Consider the following 18,268-nt stretch of genomic DNA (forward strand, 5'->3'; position numbering starts at 1 on the left):
ATCAATGCATGGAGAAGCATAAAGCTTGAAGTAAACCTAGATAGGGCTAATTTATAAATTGCTCATGTTTTCAGAGCTCTTCAATAATGTAACTGCTTTCAGCAGCAAATAAATATCAACGTTCTAGTCAAAACTAAAAATTATCGTGTATTAGAGTGAAATAAAATTCTAATTTGTTAGCATGAGAAAGAATGAAGAGTTCTGGCAGCATTATTTTCCATAAATTAGTCCCTGACTGCTCAAGAAAAAAAAAATGGATTTGTAGTTCCTAATCTGACAGAACACTAAGCAATTGTTGTGAGCTCTCTTTGTAAGAATGACTGGAGAGACTTTCTGGCAAGTCGTTCTAGCTTCTTTGCAGTTTTCCACCCTTTCTTTCAGCGACTACCACAGAGAAGTCCTGGGTTGGTGTTCAAGCAGGGAAATCATCAACCTGTTCTGAACCTGTATTATATCCTGTAGCTTCTCTTTGCCAACAGGGCTACTGTTGCTACAATAAAACACTATAACCAAAAGCCAGCCAGGGAGGAAGGGATTTATTTTGCTTACACTTACATACCATCATCCATCATTGAAGGAAGCTGGGACTCAAGCAGGGCAAAAACCTGGAGGCAGGAACCAATGAAGAGGCCATGGAGGGGGTGTACTGCTTATTGGCTTGACCACTGTGACTTGCTCAGCCTGCTTTCTTATAGAACCCAGGACCACCAGCCCAAGGACACAACAATCTACAATGGGTGGGGTACTCCCCCATTAAACACTAGTTAAAAAATGTCCTACAGCCAGATCATATGGGGGCAGCTCTCTCAATTTGGGGTTCTCTCCTTTTACATATCTCCAACTTGCATCAAATTGACATAAAACTAGCTGTTATAGGTAGTGAGGGCAGGAGAGCTTTCAGGATACTCCTGACATCAGTAAGCCTCATCAGAGCCTGGATAGGAGTGACAGTAAAAGAGTGGGAGAGAGAGTTCAAGATGCTGGGATTCGAACCATCAAAACCATCTGACAAATCAGAGCAGTTAAAGAAGAGAGCAAAAAACAAACAAACAAACAAACAAACAACAAAGGGGGACTCCAAAAAAATAAAAGGCCTCAAGTTTTATTTCGTGGGGATGGAAATTATAGCTTAGAGTATCCCAGAAGTGAGAGGTGTAGGTCATTAATGTATGAGGAAATGAATAAGATTCTTGTGAATAAAAAGTTAAACAAAGGAGTAAATTAGAGAAGAATTGGGATAGTATGAAAAGCAGTAGATGAGGAGAGAAGAAATTTGTTTTAAATGAGAAGTTTGCAAGAAATTATCTTACTAGTTGCCTTTGAACTGAGATCTGAATGAAGCTTCTAGAAGCTGGGTGGGCAGTCATCACACACAGTAATTGTTACACTCAAATAGCAAATTCCTGAAATTGAAGCAGGGAGCCTGTAAGTCCAACTGGATCCAGTGGTATACAAGTCAGTAACTAGAATCAAGAAACTGTGGGCAAACCTACTCAAAACCAGTGACCATCATCAGTCCTGTGTCATAAAAAGAAATCATGTGTCTCTCTTCATAAATGCTCTCCCTACAGTAGTAGTCTGCTGTAGCATATTTCTGCAGTAAACTTTTTCTTTTCTTTTGCTTTAGAACTATTTGCTTTCTTACTTCTATTCTTCACCAGACAAAAGACATACCCAGGCAGCAGCAAAATAATCCAGACAACAGTTGCTAGCAGTCTTTCCTTTCTCTACTATACTTCTTATTATTGGTTGAAAAAATGCAACAGAAATTCTAAAGGAAGGCATGGGCCACTAGCCTGACTAACTCCATCTTGTCCCTCTCTGGTTTGGTTTGCCTTCTTGACCTTTCATGAGTCATTTCCAATCATGGGAACAGCAGGACTGGTTGATAAACATTTTTTGTGAGGTGAGAGTCAAAACTACCCCCAAGCAACAGACTACATGCACATGAAGACAGTTATCTACAATGGTAAAGCAATAACCCATTTGACCTCACGAAAACCACATTGTGCCCCTCAACAGTGACGTGATTTTAAGAAGTGGGAATGAGAGAGCATTTGACAACCACACACACACGACCATAAACTGTTTAATTATGCTTGCCCTGCTGGATCCCCGACATTTATCCTAAAACTCAGGTTACTGTGCTAATCATCTACAAAGCAAAGTTTCTCAGTTCCAACACTATTGACCCTAGGGACTAAGCAGGTCTCTTAGTGAAGTTGTCTATGAAACTCAATACTATACAATATTTCCTTGGCTTCTGCCTGTTATGTGTCAATAGTACTAGGGTCCCAGTTATAGCAACCAAAATTAATTCTGAACATCTAAATGTTCCCTGAAGAACAAAATCATCCATGGTTGTGAAGCTTGGCTTCATGTGCTAAAGAATCAAAGTCACACAGACTGTTGTTTTTATCAGTCAGACAATGAAAGGCACAGCTGAAGAACTGAGACAGAAAGACACAACACTATCTGCACACTAGACCATATTATTTTATTGTGTGAGCTCAGTGTCAGTCACTTTAGGAAATGAGTCTTCTGTATTGTCTCAGCTCCCATAATCACTCACTCTTAGAATGGTCCAAATTTGAAAGATTTGAAGATGCTTCTAATAGAAGTACGTGCACATTTCTTCACAACACATGCTTAAAGTCAAATAAGCCTCAAACTAGTAGAGGCTGCACCTACTGTATGTAAAAATTTGGTCTTTATTTACACTTCCAGAGGCAGAAGGCAGATGGCAATTACAAGAATGGAAGGACCACCTCATCAGTCCTATTCAGAACATTGATTCTCTTAGAATCAATTTAACAAAGATACCTGGGAATTTTTCTTATATTCTTTAAGGTGGAGTTTATAGGATCCAGTGGTCACTATAAGATGTCCCTCACTGGTGATTGCAACCATACTAAAAGCTGTGTTTTAAGGAGAATATGTGGTGAGGCATTTAAAAACCCACCCAACCTCATTAATTTTCATCATTTCAGATTTCCAGTACTGAGACTTGCAGTCCTAAGTAAGCTATTTTGTTTTCTGCTCACCTGTTACAGAATCATGTGCTCAGCTTGACCTAGAAAAGAGGATTTAGATTCGAACATGCTTGGGTCTAAAATGGGCAGGCCACATCCTATATCCAGAGCCAGCTTTTCAGTAGAGTGAAATAACATGGCAGGATTTCCCAATATTATCCATACCCAAGTGATATTTAAGTCTCTGTAAGACTGTACCCAGTGACCAGAAGAAGATATGAGAGCAGATGCCACAGTTGGTATAGAGATAAGGAGAGAGTGGTGAGCAGGCCTGGAGATAATGGATTTTCAGACCATTTGCTTGTGTAGTAGAAAAGTTGTCACAATCCATAAAAATTTGAAAATTAGATGTGCCATTTTCTGGCCATGGAGACTGATTGTCACTAGGGTAGTAGATAAGAGAAGCAATGAATTTTCTTTGCAAACAAAAACCTGCTTCACTTGGGTTTCGAAGGAATGCTGAATTTGGGCTTTTGTTTATTTCCTAGCAATACTTTGGTTAACCTGCTTAGAGTCCAGTCTGAGCTGAGCCCTGCCTGTCATTTAGGACATTGTCAATGGCCCTGACATTGGAGTGCCCGTTTGGACCTAACAAAAAGGAGTGGGTTTTTTTTTTTTTTTTTTTTTTTTTTTTTTTTTTTTTTTTTGTTGTTGTTGTTTTTGTTTTTTTTTTGTTAAGAACAAACCCTCTCAATTACACTTGAGTTTACATTTTAAGGCAACTTTTAGCAGGATCTATAGGATGGAGTGTGCTGGTTGCCAGGAAAACAAGCTATGTCATTGGAGAATCAGGAGGGGAGAAGGTTGGAGCTGACAGTTGCCAAAGGGCAATCATGCTCACATGATGAGCCCTCTGGAAGCCTCCAAGGAATAAGGAGAAAACTATGTTGATACCATGTGGAAGTTCTGTGAGAGGACTTCAAGACAAGAGGCCAGGAGCTCCTTGTCCTTCTCACACACTGTCACTCTCTTCCATCTGTCCCTGATGTAAATTTCTTTTACAATACTCCAGTAATATAATAAATAAACCGATTTCTGTGAGTCATTCTAGCAAAGAAAAGATCATGAAAACTTCTGATTTATAGCTACATAGGTGACTAGATTGTCCTTTTCATTCTAAAAAGGACAGTTTTAGGGAACTGAGCTTTTAATACATGGGATTTGTGCCTATTTGGAGGTATTGTCAGAACTAAACTGAATTACAGAACACCTTAACTCTCTGGCAAACCGAACTGGATAAGTTTAGAGAAGCCCTGACATATTTGATCACCAAAGGTTGTAGTAATAATGAAGGAAATAATTTTCTGTCCTTTAGTTGATGTGGAAAAAAATTACGTGTTTTGTTTGCTAATTAGATATTATTTTGTTTTTAGAACATGTAACAAGGTTGTACAGCATGTACCAGGCAAAAGGTGTTGCATGTATTGCTCATTTAACCCTGGATCTCAAAGAAAATGAATAAAAACTAACACTAAGCTCAGTGTGTAAAGGAAAAGAGTGAAGTCAGAAATAAAACAGGTAACCCAAGATTTGAATAAAAACAGAGTCCAACTGGGTTTGTTGCCTGCTATGACCCCATTTTGTCTATCCCTGAATAGGACAAAGCATGAGCTCCCATAAATATTACCAGAGAGCAGGGTTGTCGCTGTAAATGCCCCAGGAACATGACATCAATTTGTTTTTGACTTTTGCAGCTGAAGAGCAATCCCACATGGCAAAACAGCCTGCCTCAAATAGGAGATGAACTGGACAGCAAAAACTAGATTTTATATTGACTTTATCTTCACATATTTGTATACATGTACCAAATGTCCATACTCCACTCCATAAATATATACAAATATTATGTGTCAATTAAAAGGAAAAAAATATATTTACCATGTCAACAGGTGGGGAAAAAAAGAACAAGTAAGGCCAAACTTTCTCCGTAAGCATCAAGAGCTATCTCAGTAATCTCATTATACTTGATTTATTAATATTTAACAGACTGTGGAAAACTCTAATTGTTCTTTAAAATATTAACCTATAATTCTTAAAATTCTTCTTTTTACTCATCCCTCAGTGACTGAAATGCAGAGTAAAGCCTGTTTTATTTATCACAATTATATTACTTGTTGCAGAAAAATATATGTGAATCATTAAAGAGTTTCTGTTTTGAAAATTCATCTTTCTGGGTGTTTTGGCTAATATCCACTTATCAGGGAGTACATACCCTTTTTGTTCTTTTGTGACTGGGTAACCTCACTCAAGGATATTTTCTATCTCCATCCATTTGCCTGCAAATTTCATGAAGTCATTGTTTTTAATAGCTGAGTAGTACTCCATTGTGTAAATGTACCACATTTTCTGTATCCATTCCTCTGTTGAGGGACATCTGGGTTGTTTCTAGCTTCTGGCTATTATAAATAAGGCTGCTATAACATAGTGGAGCATGTGTCCTTGTTATGTGTTAGAACATCTTTTGGGTATATGCCCGGGGGTGATATAGCTGGGTCCTCAGGTAATACTATGTCCAATTTTCTGAGGAACCGCCAGACTGATTTCCAGAATGGTTGTACCAGCTTACAATCCCACCAACAATGGAGGAGTATTCCTCTTTCTTCATATCATCACCAGCATCTGCTGTCCCCTGAGTTTTTGATCTTAGCCATGCTAATTGGTATGAGGTGGAATGTCAGGGTTGTTTTGATTTGCATTTCCCTGAGGACTAAGGATGTTGAACATTTCTTTAGATGAGTTTTGGCCATTCAAGATTCCTCAGTTCAGAATTCTTTGTTTAGCTCTGTACCCCCCCCCCCTTTAAATAGGGTTATTTGTTTCTCTACTATACAACTCACAAAACATATGAAGCTCAAGTAGAAGGAAGACCAAAGTTTGGATGCTCCAGTCCTTCTTAGAAAGGGAAACAAAATAATCACCAGGATGGAGTTAGAGTGGGAGTAGGTAAAGGGAGGGATGGACCTGGGAAGGAGAGAGGAGAGGGAGGGGGAAGACAAGAAGATGTACAGAGAGAGGGTCAGGAACTTGAACAGGGGGGTGGGGGGTGTAGCAAAGGGAGATGGGAAACTGGGAGTAGCCACCAAAAAGTTGCAGATGCCAGGAAAGCCAGAGACTCCCAGGACCCAAAAGGGATGACACTAGCTGAAATACCCAACAAATCGGAAAGAGAACAAGTGGAGACCATATCTAGAGGTTAGGCATGGCCCCCAGTTGAGGAATGGGGCCACCCACTCATAACAAAAATTTTAACCCAGAATTGCTCCTGTCTAAAGGAAATGTAGCAACAAAGAGTGGAACAGAGACTGAAGGAATGGCCATCCAAAGATTCCCATACCTGGGAATCTATCCCATATGCAACCACCAAACCCAGACACTATTACTGATGCCAAGAAGTGCTTGCTGACAGGAGCCTGGTATAGCTGTCTTTTGAGAGGCTCATGCAACCAACTATAGGACTGAGCATAAGGACCCAAATGGAGGAGTTGGGGAAAGGACTGAAGGAGCTGAAGAGGTTTGAAACCCCTTAGGAACCTCTTAGGAAAAGGAACAATATTATCAACCAGAACCCCCAGAGTTCCCAAGGACTAAGCCACCAACCAAAGAATACACATGGAGCCACCCATGGCTCCAGCTGCATATGTAGCAGAGGATGGCCTTATCTCACATCAATGGGAGGAGAGGCCCTTGGTCCTGTGAAGACTTGATGCCCCAGAGTAGGGGAGTGCTAGGGTGGTGAGGTGGGAGTGGGTCGGTGGGTGGTGGAGCACCCTCATAGAAGCATAGGGGTGATGGGATAGGGGGTTTGCAGAGGGGAAGCCAGGAAAAGGGATAACATTTGAAACGTTTCCTCTTTAAGGTCTTCTACCTGTCTACCTGTGTTCTCCTCAAATTCTTTGAGAGTGTTATTTATGTCCTTCTTAAAGTCCTCTATCATCATCATTAGAAGTGATTTTAAATCTGAATCTTGCTTTCCTGGTGATATGGGGAATTCAGGACTTTCTAGTGTGGGAGAACCAGGTTCTAATGATGCCAAGTACCTGGGTTGCTGATGCTTATGTTCTTGCACTTGCCTTTTGCCATTTGGATCTCCTTAGTGCTACCTGACCTGTCTCTGACTGGAGCCTGTCTTTCCTATTATCTTGGTTGTTTCAGAACTGTGTGGGGTGAGTGTTACTTCTGGGGTTAGAGCTGGGACCCAAGATCTGCTCAGTGCCAGGGCCCAGACAGAAAAGAACCAGTGCTCTGGGCCAGGAGTTAATTCCTGGATCCTAGTGGGTCCCAGTTACTCCCTGTTTGGGGAGGGTGTTACTGTCCCCTTACCTGAGATACTGCCCGGGTTAGAGCTCCTGGGAGGCCCACTTCCTCTGAGTTTCATGAGATTGGGGGCAGAGCTGCCGCCTGGGATCTGTTCAGTGTCCCAACATTTGAAACGTAAATAAATAAAATAACCATTTAAAAAAAATAAAGAAAAGAAAATTCATCTTTCCATTATCAATGCAGGAGGTTGTTCTCATTTTAAACCCATGCATCTAATCTAGTCACCTATGAAATTGTTTTTAAAATCTTCAGAAACTTGATATTACATAAGAAAAATTAGAGTTTATTTTAATTTTGTCCCCATCGTTAGAGAATGTTTTCTTCTGCCTAAGTGCTGATATTTAAGACCCCAATTGTATATAAGTAATTCATGTAATTTTTTATTTTATATACATAGATGTTTTGTTTTTAGATAGACCTGTGTACCATTTGCAAGCCCAGTGCCCACAGAGGCCAGAAGAGAGTGTCAGATCCCTTCAAAACTGAAAGTACAGACAGCTGTCATATGGGATGCTGGGATGCTAGAGATCAATTCTACGTCTTCTGGAAGAATAGTCATTGCTTTTAATCACTGAGCCATCTCTCCAGTCTCTAATTAATACATTCTTAAGGCTGTCACTTTTGTGTCTTTGTTCCAATCTGTACAACATGCCTTTCTTTTTTTTAAAGAATTATTTTTTTAATGTATCTGAGCACACTGCAGCTGTCTTCAGACACACCAGAAGAGGGCATCGGATCCCATTTCAGATGGTTGTGAGCCACCATGTGGTTGCTGGGATTAAACTCAGGACCTCTGGAAGAGCAGTCAGTGCTCTTAACCCCTGAGCCATCTCGCCAACCCCACAACATGCCTTTCATGTTCCATACAATGTCTTTTTATTTCATGGAGTCTTCAAATTTTGTGCTCTTCGCAATTACGTTTCTTGGTTCCTCATGAGCACTTACAGTTGTTTGTTGTTTGTTTGTTTGAGGCAGATTCTCAACGCATACCCTTGGCTGAAACTCACAGAAATCCAACTGGTCATGCCTCTAGAATGCTAGGATTAAAGGTGTGCACCACCATTTTTGACCACTTACAGTGTTGAATTTTTAACTCCTCTCTGCTCTTTATGTCCATGAACTTATGTCCAGAGTGGAATCTTCTGTACTCTCTCAGCAAAGGTGTCTTTTCATTTCCATATTACTACAAGTCCTTGTGCACTTTGCTGTGCTTCCTATGCCCACTTCCATCTTCCTCTAGTGGCCTTGCATCTTGCCCTGCTTTCTCTTTGCAGCCTCATGATCCTTCCTTGGATCTTCTTGCTACTGTTCATTTTGTGGGGTTCATTGATGCCTTTTTTGGTTGTTCATCTCCAAACAATGAGACACAAATTCAGATTCAGTGTTTCTAAGCAGACAACCATGTGGAGGACTAGAACAAAACATTGTTCTTATATCTCTAACAACTTGACTTTAAAAAAAAAAAAGTCATCTTTGTGAAAACAGCTATTGAAGAAAATCATGTTTGATGTGAGAATATTTATGGGAATTATAACTTGGCAATTGTAATTCACAACACAAAATGTCACTCCACATAACATATCCTATGGTACTTTATATATTATAATTACTCTAATAATTTATTCAGTGTTAACCATAAATTACCAAGTATTTTATCTTTTCAGAAAGCCAAAAGAAAGTTGCCTGGTAAAGGGGTGGGGAGATTTTATCCAGTTCCACAGAGGTACAAGAAGAGAAATCTTGCTAATATTGGGAACACACACATGTGCATGCATGTACCAATGACTAAGAATTTTATTGTAAAGTTAAAAGTATTATTTAAAAATATAGAAAATATGCAAAACAGAAAGAAAAACGTATCCATACTTACACTATGTAAAACCAACTACCATCACTAATATTCAATAGATTCTTCCCAAGATTCTTTTTTCAGGGTGTAGTTTTGATTACTTTTGTTTATTTGAAAATATTACTTCTGTTTATTTGAAAATGAACACATTCATGACATGGTATGAGCATGAAGCTCAGAAGACAACCTGCAGGAGTTGGTTCTCTCCTCCTTCATAGTGGGAGAGGAGATCCTGGGTCCCATGAAGGCTGGACGCCCAGTGTGGGGGGAATTCAAGAGTGGCGAGGTAGGAGTTGGGGTGGGTGGGCAGGGCCACATCCTCATAAAAGCAGGAGGAGGAGGTTAGGATAGAGGGTTCCTGGGTGGAGGGAAAATGGGGTAAGGGGATAACATCTGAAATGTAAATAAAATATCCAATAAGAAATAATAAAATATATTTTAAAAAATCAAATGCGGGTCATCAGGCATAGCAGCAAATATTTTAAATGCTGAGCAATGTCATCAGCCTGAATTCATGACTATAATGTACAATTTTTAATTTACTGTTATAAGCCTGGAAATGTGTGTGTGTGTTCAAATGTATCAGTATCCTACTTTTTATTCATATTATATTAAATACATTTTTAAAACACAATGTCTCACTATGTAGCCCCAAATGATTCTCTACCATGTTCGACTATTTCATGTATCCTAAAGGTTACTTGTAAACAGAATTGTTAATGATGCATTAACTTGCATTGAAGAAATATACCATAGCTACTTAGGCTAATTCTGATGAGTCACTATCAAAAAAAATCTCTGTCGTAAACATTTATTATAACTTTCTTATTCTAAAATTTCAAAACTCATTCTATTGACTCAAAGACATAAACATTTAAAACATCTTATTATGTATTGTGTACAGCCACACAAAAGTGTTAAACCAGTTTATGGACCATTTAGCAAAATCCTGTCCTCATCATCTTGTTCTTACTAAAGCTGGCTATCTTTATTAGTTTTTTTCCTTTGGCTAGGATGATCATTGTTTTCTGTCTTGTGTTTCAATGAGACAGGTTTTTTTTTTTTCTTTGCCATACATTTCCGAGTTAACTACATTTCTTCTTAATGAGAATATGATTGTTAGATCCTGTCTTTAAGAGATCTATAACCTCTAGTGGGAACTAAAGTTATCTGTCTGATCAAGAAAACTTTGCAAGGCTACAAAGATTCCAAAGTCAGGCTCCCAACCTCACCATTCTCAAAGACCTGTATTCTTATAGTCTGCCACATAGAGTTTAACCAACCTGTGGCTTTCCATGTGAAATGATCTCTCAACCCCTTCACACTGTACATGCTGTCTTCTTCGTGTCTGCAGGGTCCTTAACCTGTCCCTAATCATAACATATCATAACACACACACACACACACACACACACACACACTATTGGGGAGAAAAAAAAAACTAGTAGCACCTTATAACTTCTTTGAGAGATAGAACACGTTGCATCATCAATTATTTTTTGAATACTAATTATTAAATGAAGAGGAAAACTTGCTAGATAGTAGCTTTATAATTGGACTGTATCTCCGTCCCTCATTTACATTTTATTTTGAGACAAGTTCTCACTATGTTGTCCAGGATATTTTCAACTCACTCTGTAGTCTATGCAGTTATTGAACCCATTATCCTCCTGCTGTAGCATTCTCAAGTACCTATGCCTGCGCTACCATGCCCAGTTCACAATTAATATTCTTCTTTTTTGAAACAAAGTCTGTGTACCTTCAGCTTGCCTTGAACTCATTGTAGGGTCAATGGTGAGCTTTAAATTATGATCCCTCCGCCTCTCCCTTCAGAATTCTGGGATTATAGGCATGTGCCACTACATTCAGTTTATGTGATACTGGGGAATCAACCCAGAGTTTTGTGTATGGTAAACAAGCTCTCTTCCAATTGACCTATAACCCCAGCTCCTAAAAACCAATATTATTAATAGAATTTCCCACTAGCCTATTGGTTCTGCAAAGACAGGTATATGGCAATCTTAGTTCTAGAGTTTGCAACACTAACTATAAGAATTTGAGGGAAGGGACATTCAAAATAGTCTTTTGAATGTGCACATTTAAAAAAATCAATGTATCTGCTTTCTGTATTTGTCAGGGCTCTTTAGAGCAGTGGTTCATAACTGTAATTGCTGTTATGAATCATAATATAAATATCTGATATTCAGGATAACTGATATGACCCTTGAAAAGGGATCTCCAACCCACAGGTTGAGAACTTCTGCTCTACAGGAACAGAACTTATAGAATGATCACATGAATACATATATATATATATCTATACACACACACACACACACAACACACCTACACACACATATATACATATACACGTACACATACATATACACACACACATATGGGGGGAGGTGAATTTGTTAAAATGGCCTATAAACTACGACCCACTTAGTCCAACAATTGTTATCTACCAATAGAAGATCCAAGAATCCAGTAGTTGTTCAGTCTAGGAGGCTGGATGTCTCAGCTGATCTTCAGTAAATGCCAGAATCCTGAAGAACTAGGCTCTAATGCTAATGAAGAAAAAGACTTACCAATGAGATTGAGAGCAAACAATAAAAGAGAGCAAACATCCTTCTTCCATGTTCTTTATATAGGCTGTCAGCAGATTGTATGGCCCAGATTAAAGGTCTATATTCCCATCTCAAAATATCCTGATTAAAAGTGGGTTTTACCACTTCAAATGATTTAATTTAAAAAATGTGCCTAGCAACTTTAATTTTAGTTAATTCCAGATGTAGTGAAGTTGATAAGCAAGAATAGCTATCACAGGTCCACTCCTTGCCAACTTGACACACAATCACATCTTCTTGAGTCATATTTAATTTCTGAATGAAAATGATAACCAGCTCATAATTATGCCTAACATGATATAACTATTTCATACAAGAGAAATTCTAAATTTTAGAATGGGTGCCAATGTCCCTTGAGTGAGATTCTTTCAGTATCTCAAACTTAAATATGATAACCACTGACATTCTCGTAACTGATATGACATTATGTAATAAAAAATTGAGAAATAAAAACACCAATATCTGTACAAACACATTCTTAACAAAACACAATAGAAACACTCATATCATTTATAATCCTTTTTTCTGCAACTATCCTTAGCTGTTCTTTATAACTAATATTCCCTACTATTCATCCTGTACTTTTTTCATCCTCAGCAAGCACCTCAATACTATTGGCATCCTCCCTGGAGGAGTGACTCATACCTTCATTCCTGAAGGGTCTGTGCTTTTGCCATCCTGCCTTGATTAGAATGTTGTATCTTCTCATTGACTTTAATCAAAAGCCATGGTAGCACCAAGAGACACCCTAGAACAGTAATTTTCAAACGTCTTAATGCAGTGACCCTTTAAAACAGTTCCTCATGTTATGGTGACCCCCAACCAAAAATTTTTTTTCATTACTATTTCATAATATTCACTATAATTTTGTTGCTGTTATGAATAGTAAATATTTTTGAAGACAGATGTTTGCCAACAAGGTTGCAATCCACAGTTTGAGGACCACTGCCCTAAAGGATCTCCTGTACTCCAGACATAATTTTTCTTACCTCCATTGTGAAGAAGCAGTCCAATTTCCCCCGATAATCTGGACCAGTCACCCTTCCTAACACTGACATTTCCTTCTACTTAAAAACATCAGAAGTCCAACGTGGCTAGAGAGAAGTTTTATCTTTCAGTTCAATGGAATGTTTGTTGTGGTTCTTGGCAAGAATATCACCAACCCCTTCTGGAACTAAATCTTCTTGGCCATCAGAATGTAAGGTATCAGGAACAGAAATCAAAAATTTTCTTAGTGGGTGACTAGGGGTAATAGTGAGTGAAATTATTCTCTTTTCCATTCCTTAATTCCTAGACCCGAGACTCCTAACTATGGAGAAACTGTACCATATACTGTACACTGTTTCCATCCTTTGATTCCTGGACCCATGGATTCTAGTTATAGGAAAATCTGTGCCATATATTATATAATGATTCAAAGTATATGCTGTATTCAGGAGGCCCCTTTCCCAGTCCTCTAGGCTGCTGCCACCTAATTGTCATTCTAACTGTGTTTTCAAAGGGCCATTCCATATTTCTATCAGAACAGCTGCTTCTGGACGGTAGGTTACATGGTAAGACCAGTGGATTCAACTGTCAAACTTCTCTGGCTATGATGCAATTTCCCTAGTCAGAAGTCATACTAATAGGGCACACCCTGATGAGTCTATAGGTAAATGCTTATCAGCAGATAGCATCATAACAGGAATAGAAGCTATAGACATTTAGGCAACTTTTTCATGTAACATGCTTTTGTCTTCAGGACCTGCTCAGGCCTGATCACATATAAACTGCTTCCATTTGATAATAGATTATTGCTGTGCATATCCTGCTTATGAGCTGCTGTATCAGATAACACCCAGCTCATGATCAGCAGCCCAGGTCACATGGTAACTTGGTGGCCATTGTCAAACATTCAGTTTCCATTAAGGCCCAATAGCAAATGAAAAAAGTCAAAAAGTCAAAAAGAGAAGAGCTGTCTGCAGATGTTCATAGAGTATTTCTCCAAAATCCTAAAGGTCTCTTCTGTGCTTTACCTATAGGGACAAAGGCACCAAACACCATCCCTATCTACCTCAAGTACCATGAGGTCTACTGGATTGTTTGGCCCAAATGGTAGAGCAGCATGCATAGCAGCCTGGACCTGTTGAAGAGCCTTTTCCTGTTTCTGGCCCCATTCAAAGCTAGTAGCTTTTCCAAGTCACTTGGTATATAGGCCCGTGAGGAATGTGCTATTTCTAGAATGCAAATAAACTCACTAAGCATTGTTCTTTTTTGGTAGTGGAAGGGCCAGGTCCTTCACCTTACAAGTAATATCTCTATCTATTCATACCACTGGACTGTTAAGAATTTCACTGAGGTAGAAGGCCCATAAATTCTGTTTGGATTCACTTCTCATTATCTGATGTATATATGTGTTACTAACAAGTACAAAGTGGTTGCTATCTCATGCTCACCATAATGCCATCAATATAGTGAACCAATGTGATACTTTGTGGAAAAGTATCCCTTTGAACTAAGTTATAAACTACAAGGCTGGAGAGTTAATACATCCTTAAGGTAAAACTATAAGGCTATATTGTTGGTCTTGCCAATTGAAAACAAATTTCTTCCAGTGGTCATGGATAGACAGATACAGACAAAACAGCATTTGCTAGATTAGACCTCCTCAGAGGACCTCTATAGTCCATGCTGCCCCTGGAAGTCATATTGGTTTTCATGGTTCACTGTCCTAGGCCATGTTGAAGTCTGAGATCCATGTAGATCCATATCTATGATCTTGGTCATGGAAGCCACTGGAGGCCATGTGGATGTCTGAGCCCCTTGCTACCCTTGGAGGCCAGGTAGACTTCCATAGTCTGCACTACCATAGAAGGCTATATTAGTACCTGTGGTCTGGTTTGCTGGTGGAGGCCATGTAATGTGAGTGTCCTATACTAATGTTTGGGTCTGTGATTCTGCTGCAGTCAGGAACTATGTTGATGACCATGGTATATATTACCTCCGAAGGACACATATATGTCTATGGTCTATGCCACTTGTCTGAAGTCATGTTGATGTCCATGAGCTATGCTGTCACTGGGAGCCATATTGAGTGGCCTGTGCTGTCACCTGGGGTCATGTTGATGTCTATGGTCTATGCTGTCAATGAAGGCCATGTCTGGGTCTGTGGTCCTACTGCAGTCTGGGGCTGTGTTGATGTTCATGGTTAGTGTTGCCACCAGAGACCATGTGGATGCCTATGGTCTGTACTGCCACCAAAGGCCATGTCTGGGTTCATGTTCCTATTGAAACCAGAAGCCATGTTGATGTCCATGGGCTGGCCTACAGCCAAGAGCTATGATGGTATCTGTAGCCTATTGATATCCATGGCCCATGTTGTCCAAAGACCATGTTGATATCCTTGGCCTGTGCTGTCACCAAGGGCTATGATGGTGTCCATATTCCATGCTGTGGCATAGGGCAGTGTTGATACCCATGGTACGTATTGCCACCAGGGACCATGCTGAGGTCCAAAGCATGTGCAGACACAGGAGATTATGTGGATGTCAGGGGTTTATTCTGTTACCAAAAACCATGTGAAACTCCATGCTCCTCCTGCTGACTATAAAGAGCAAGGAAGCTATTTTTACAGTGGTATCAATGACTGCAGGCTCATAGTTGAGAAAGAGGGACATAGAGGGCTTCTGTGAAAACCATTCCTTCATCATAACCTCCTCCATCATTACCCCCTCCATCATAACTACAACTCTAACCCCACCAAAAAAAAAAAAAAAAAAAAAAGAAACAGCCTAGAGTGTTACTTAAAGAGAACTCTGAAAAAAATTGTGATAAAAATGCTAAAGTGTAGCTCTTTACAATTGATAGCTTTTGGCAGGGGTGTGGGTACACAAAGGCTCAGCTATCTTTAAGGGGCTGGCCACCAGGAATTGGCCATGCTCCAGTGAGCACATGAGCAACACCAATTGGACTCGTGCTCTTTGTTTTCTTCTTTTTCATTTTTGTAGGAAAAAGGTTACAAAAGTGAGGGCAGGCATAGGACTGAAAAGAAAGTGTGATTTGGGTACACAATATGGAATTCCCAAATAATCAATAAAAATATTATGTTGAAAAAAAAAAATCCCTTCATCAACACTAAGCCAAGGAATAGAAGACATCTTCAACTCTGTCTCAGGATGCCATATTTTGACAAATACTTCAAGCAATCATTCAGATTTTTGATATCTTTGTTTAAAAAAACACTGTGCCAACTTCTATATTAAACCTAAAATCTTCACTTAGTTGGCCCATATCAATAAATTCAATCCGATCCAGTTTTATGTTTCTTGCACCATTATTCCACACTCTTAAAACCCATGCCCGTATATTCCCAAGATATCTGCCTGAATGAATTAGCAAACTCATTAAGGTCTTTCATGGCATAGTATACCTACTCATGGACTATTCACTTTATATCTCCCCTGTGGGGGCTACTTAGCCTTAAGCCTGGTTATATGTCTAGAAGCAACTATTGGTGTGTCCTGAAGACCATCATCAGTATGGTCTTGCCTGGCCTTTTCTTCAGAAAAAGTCACTGTTGGTTTATCAGACAACGGAGGATTAATTTCCTCAACCCAAGGCTGAAAAGGCAATATTCCAAGGGGTAGTTGTGGGAGTACATCTTCTGCTGAGGGTAGAAAAACTACTGCTTGGGTATCCTTGAGAAATTGAGGGCTCAAAGTTCTCAGCTTCAATGGGGTCCTCCCACACATCTCCATCCCAAGTTACAGGATCCCATTCTTTACCAATCAACACCCTTATTCTAATTGCCGACACTCTCTAAGACTGGGACTTGGGGTTTGATTGTAATTCAGACAATCTTACAATGGGGGTTTTGGTTTGATTTTCTGAAACTTGAGCTCTGTGGGTGCTGGAAATAAGCTTTTCTTCCAGGGAACATTTAGACAGTTTCAGACTGTATGTGCATCTGGAGCTGGTCAGTTTTATTACTGATTTTATTGTTGTCTCTCCCTGCATTCTGAAGTTGGTTAGTTCTATTATGGTGCTCATTCTTTTCTTTTGTCAATATCCAGACATGATTTGAGCAACCAGCCACCATCACCATTTTCTTTATTTCTCTACAAATTGTCAAAAGATTTATATAGAGAACCATTGCCTCTCACAATTGGTAGATCAGGTTCATCTAAATCTTTTGTCTCCTTAAGTTTGTAAAATATTCCATACCGTGGGATTTCAGTAGTCTCTAAGCTTCCCAGAGAGGTTTCAGAAGTTGGACAGGCTTTAATAACTGTAAATGTTGGTGACTTGAAAACCCTCTTCCAGATATTTAAAATATTCATCCTTATGCTTCTGTTGCTCTAGATCCAATTCTAGCACCAAAATCTCTATTTTTCAGAGTTCTCTAGAGAAACAGAATATATAGAATGAATAAGTATATGATTTATTAGGATGTCTTATATAGTCCAGCTGGAATATATATATATATATATATATATATATATATATATATATACACACACACACACAAACACACACACACATATATAGCTGGACTATAGTCCAGCTATTTCAACGTTGGCTGTCTACTAATGGTAGATCCAAGAATCCAAGAATCTGGAAGTTGTTCTGTCCACAAGGTCGGCTGTCTCATCTTATCTTCAGTATATGCTAGAATCCTGAAGAAGTAGTCTCTAATGCCATTGAAGGAATAGACTTACCTGTGAGAGTGAGAGCAAACAGGCTAAGAAAGCCAGCTTCCTTATTCCATGCCCTTTATTCAGGCTGCCAGATGATTGTGTGACCCAGACTAAAGGTCTATCTTTCTACGTCAAATGATCTGGATTAAAATTGAGTCTTTCATTTAATAATGAAAATCAATTAATTAAATTAATTCATCATTTAATTAAGAAAGAATCCCTCACAGCTGTGCCCAGATCCCTAGATTTTAGTTAAATTCAGTGTTCAAGTTGATAACCAAGAATAGCCATCACACCTTCCTAGCAGAAATGAGGCCTGTCCTTAATAATGCTGTTAGTTAAAGGGGCTACTTGATGGAATAAGAAGGCAGTAAGTTAACCAGACCAAGGTCCAAGTTTCCAGCTGGCTGCTGCTAATAGAATATGTCCTTGGAACAACTGTCTGCTATCCCATTTCAACATCCTCAAGATTCTGTTAGGATATAGGGAAGGATTGTAAACTATGATGAACAGGATCTCACTAAGTAGAAATGAGATAATAAACATATATAAAAATATATAAAGTTGTGGCTCAGTAAACAGGAAATGTTTTTCTAGTTGTTGATAGTAAGAGTATTTTTATTTTAATAAGCAATAACACAATAACACATGCAAAAAGAAAAAGTTAATGGCACCACATATGCTTTGGCTTCCCAGACAAGACTGCCCCTTCTAAGTCAGCTGAAGAAAGCAATTCAATTTGATCAGTTTTAAAGACTTAAAATT

The sequence above is a fragment of the Arvicanthis niloticus genome, chromosome 1, assembly GCF_011762505.2.
Source record: "Arvicanthis niloticus isolate mArvNil1 chromosome 1, mArvNil1.pat.X, whole genome shotgun sequence".
In the NCBI taxonomy this organism is placed as follows: domain Eukaryota; kingdom Metazoa; phylum Chordata; class Mammalia; order Rodentia; family Muridae; genus Arvicanthis; species Arvicanthis niloticus.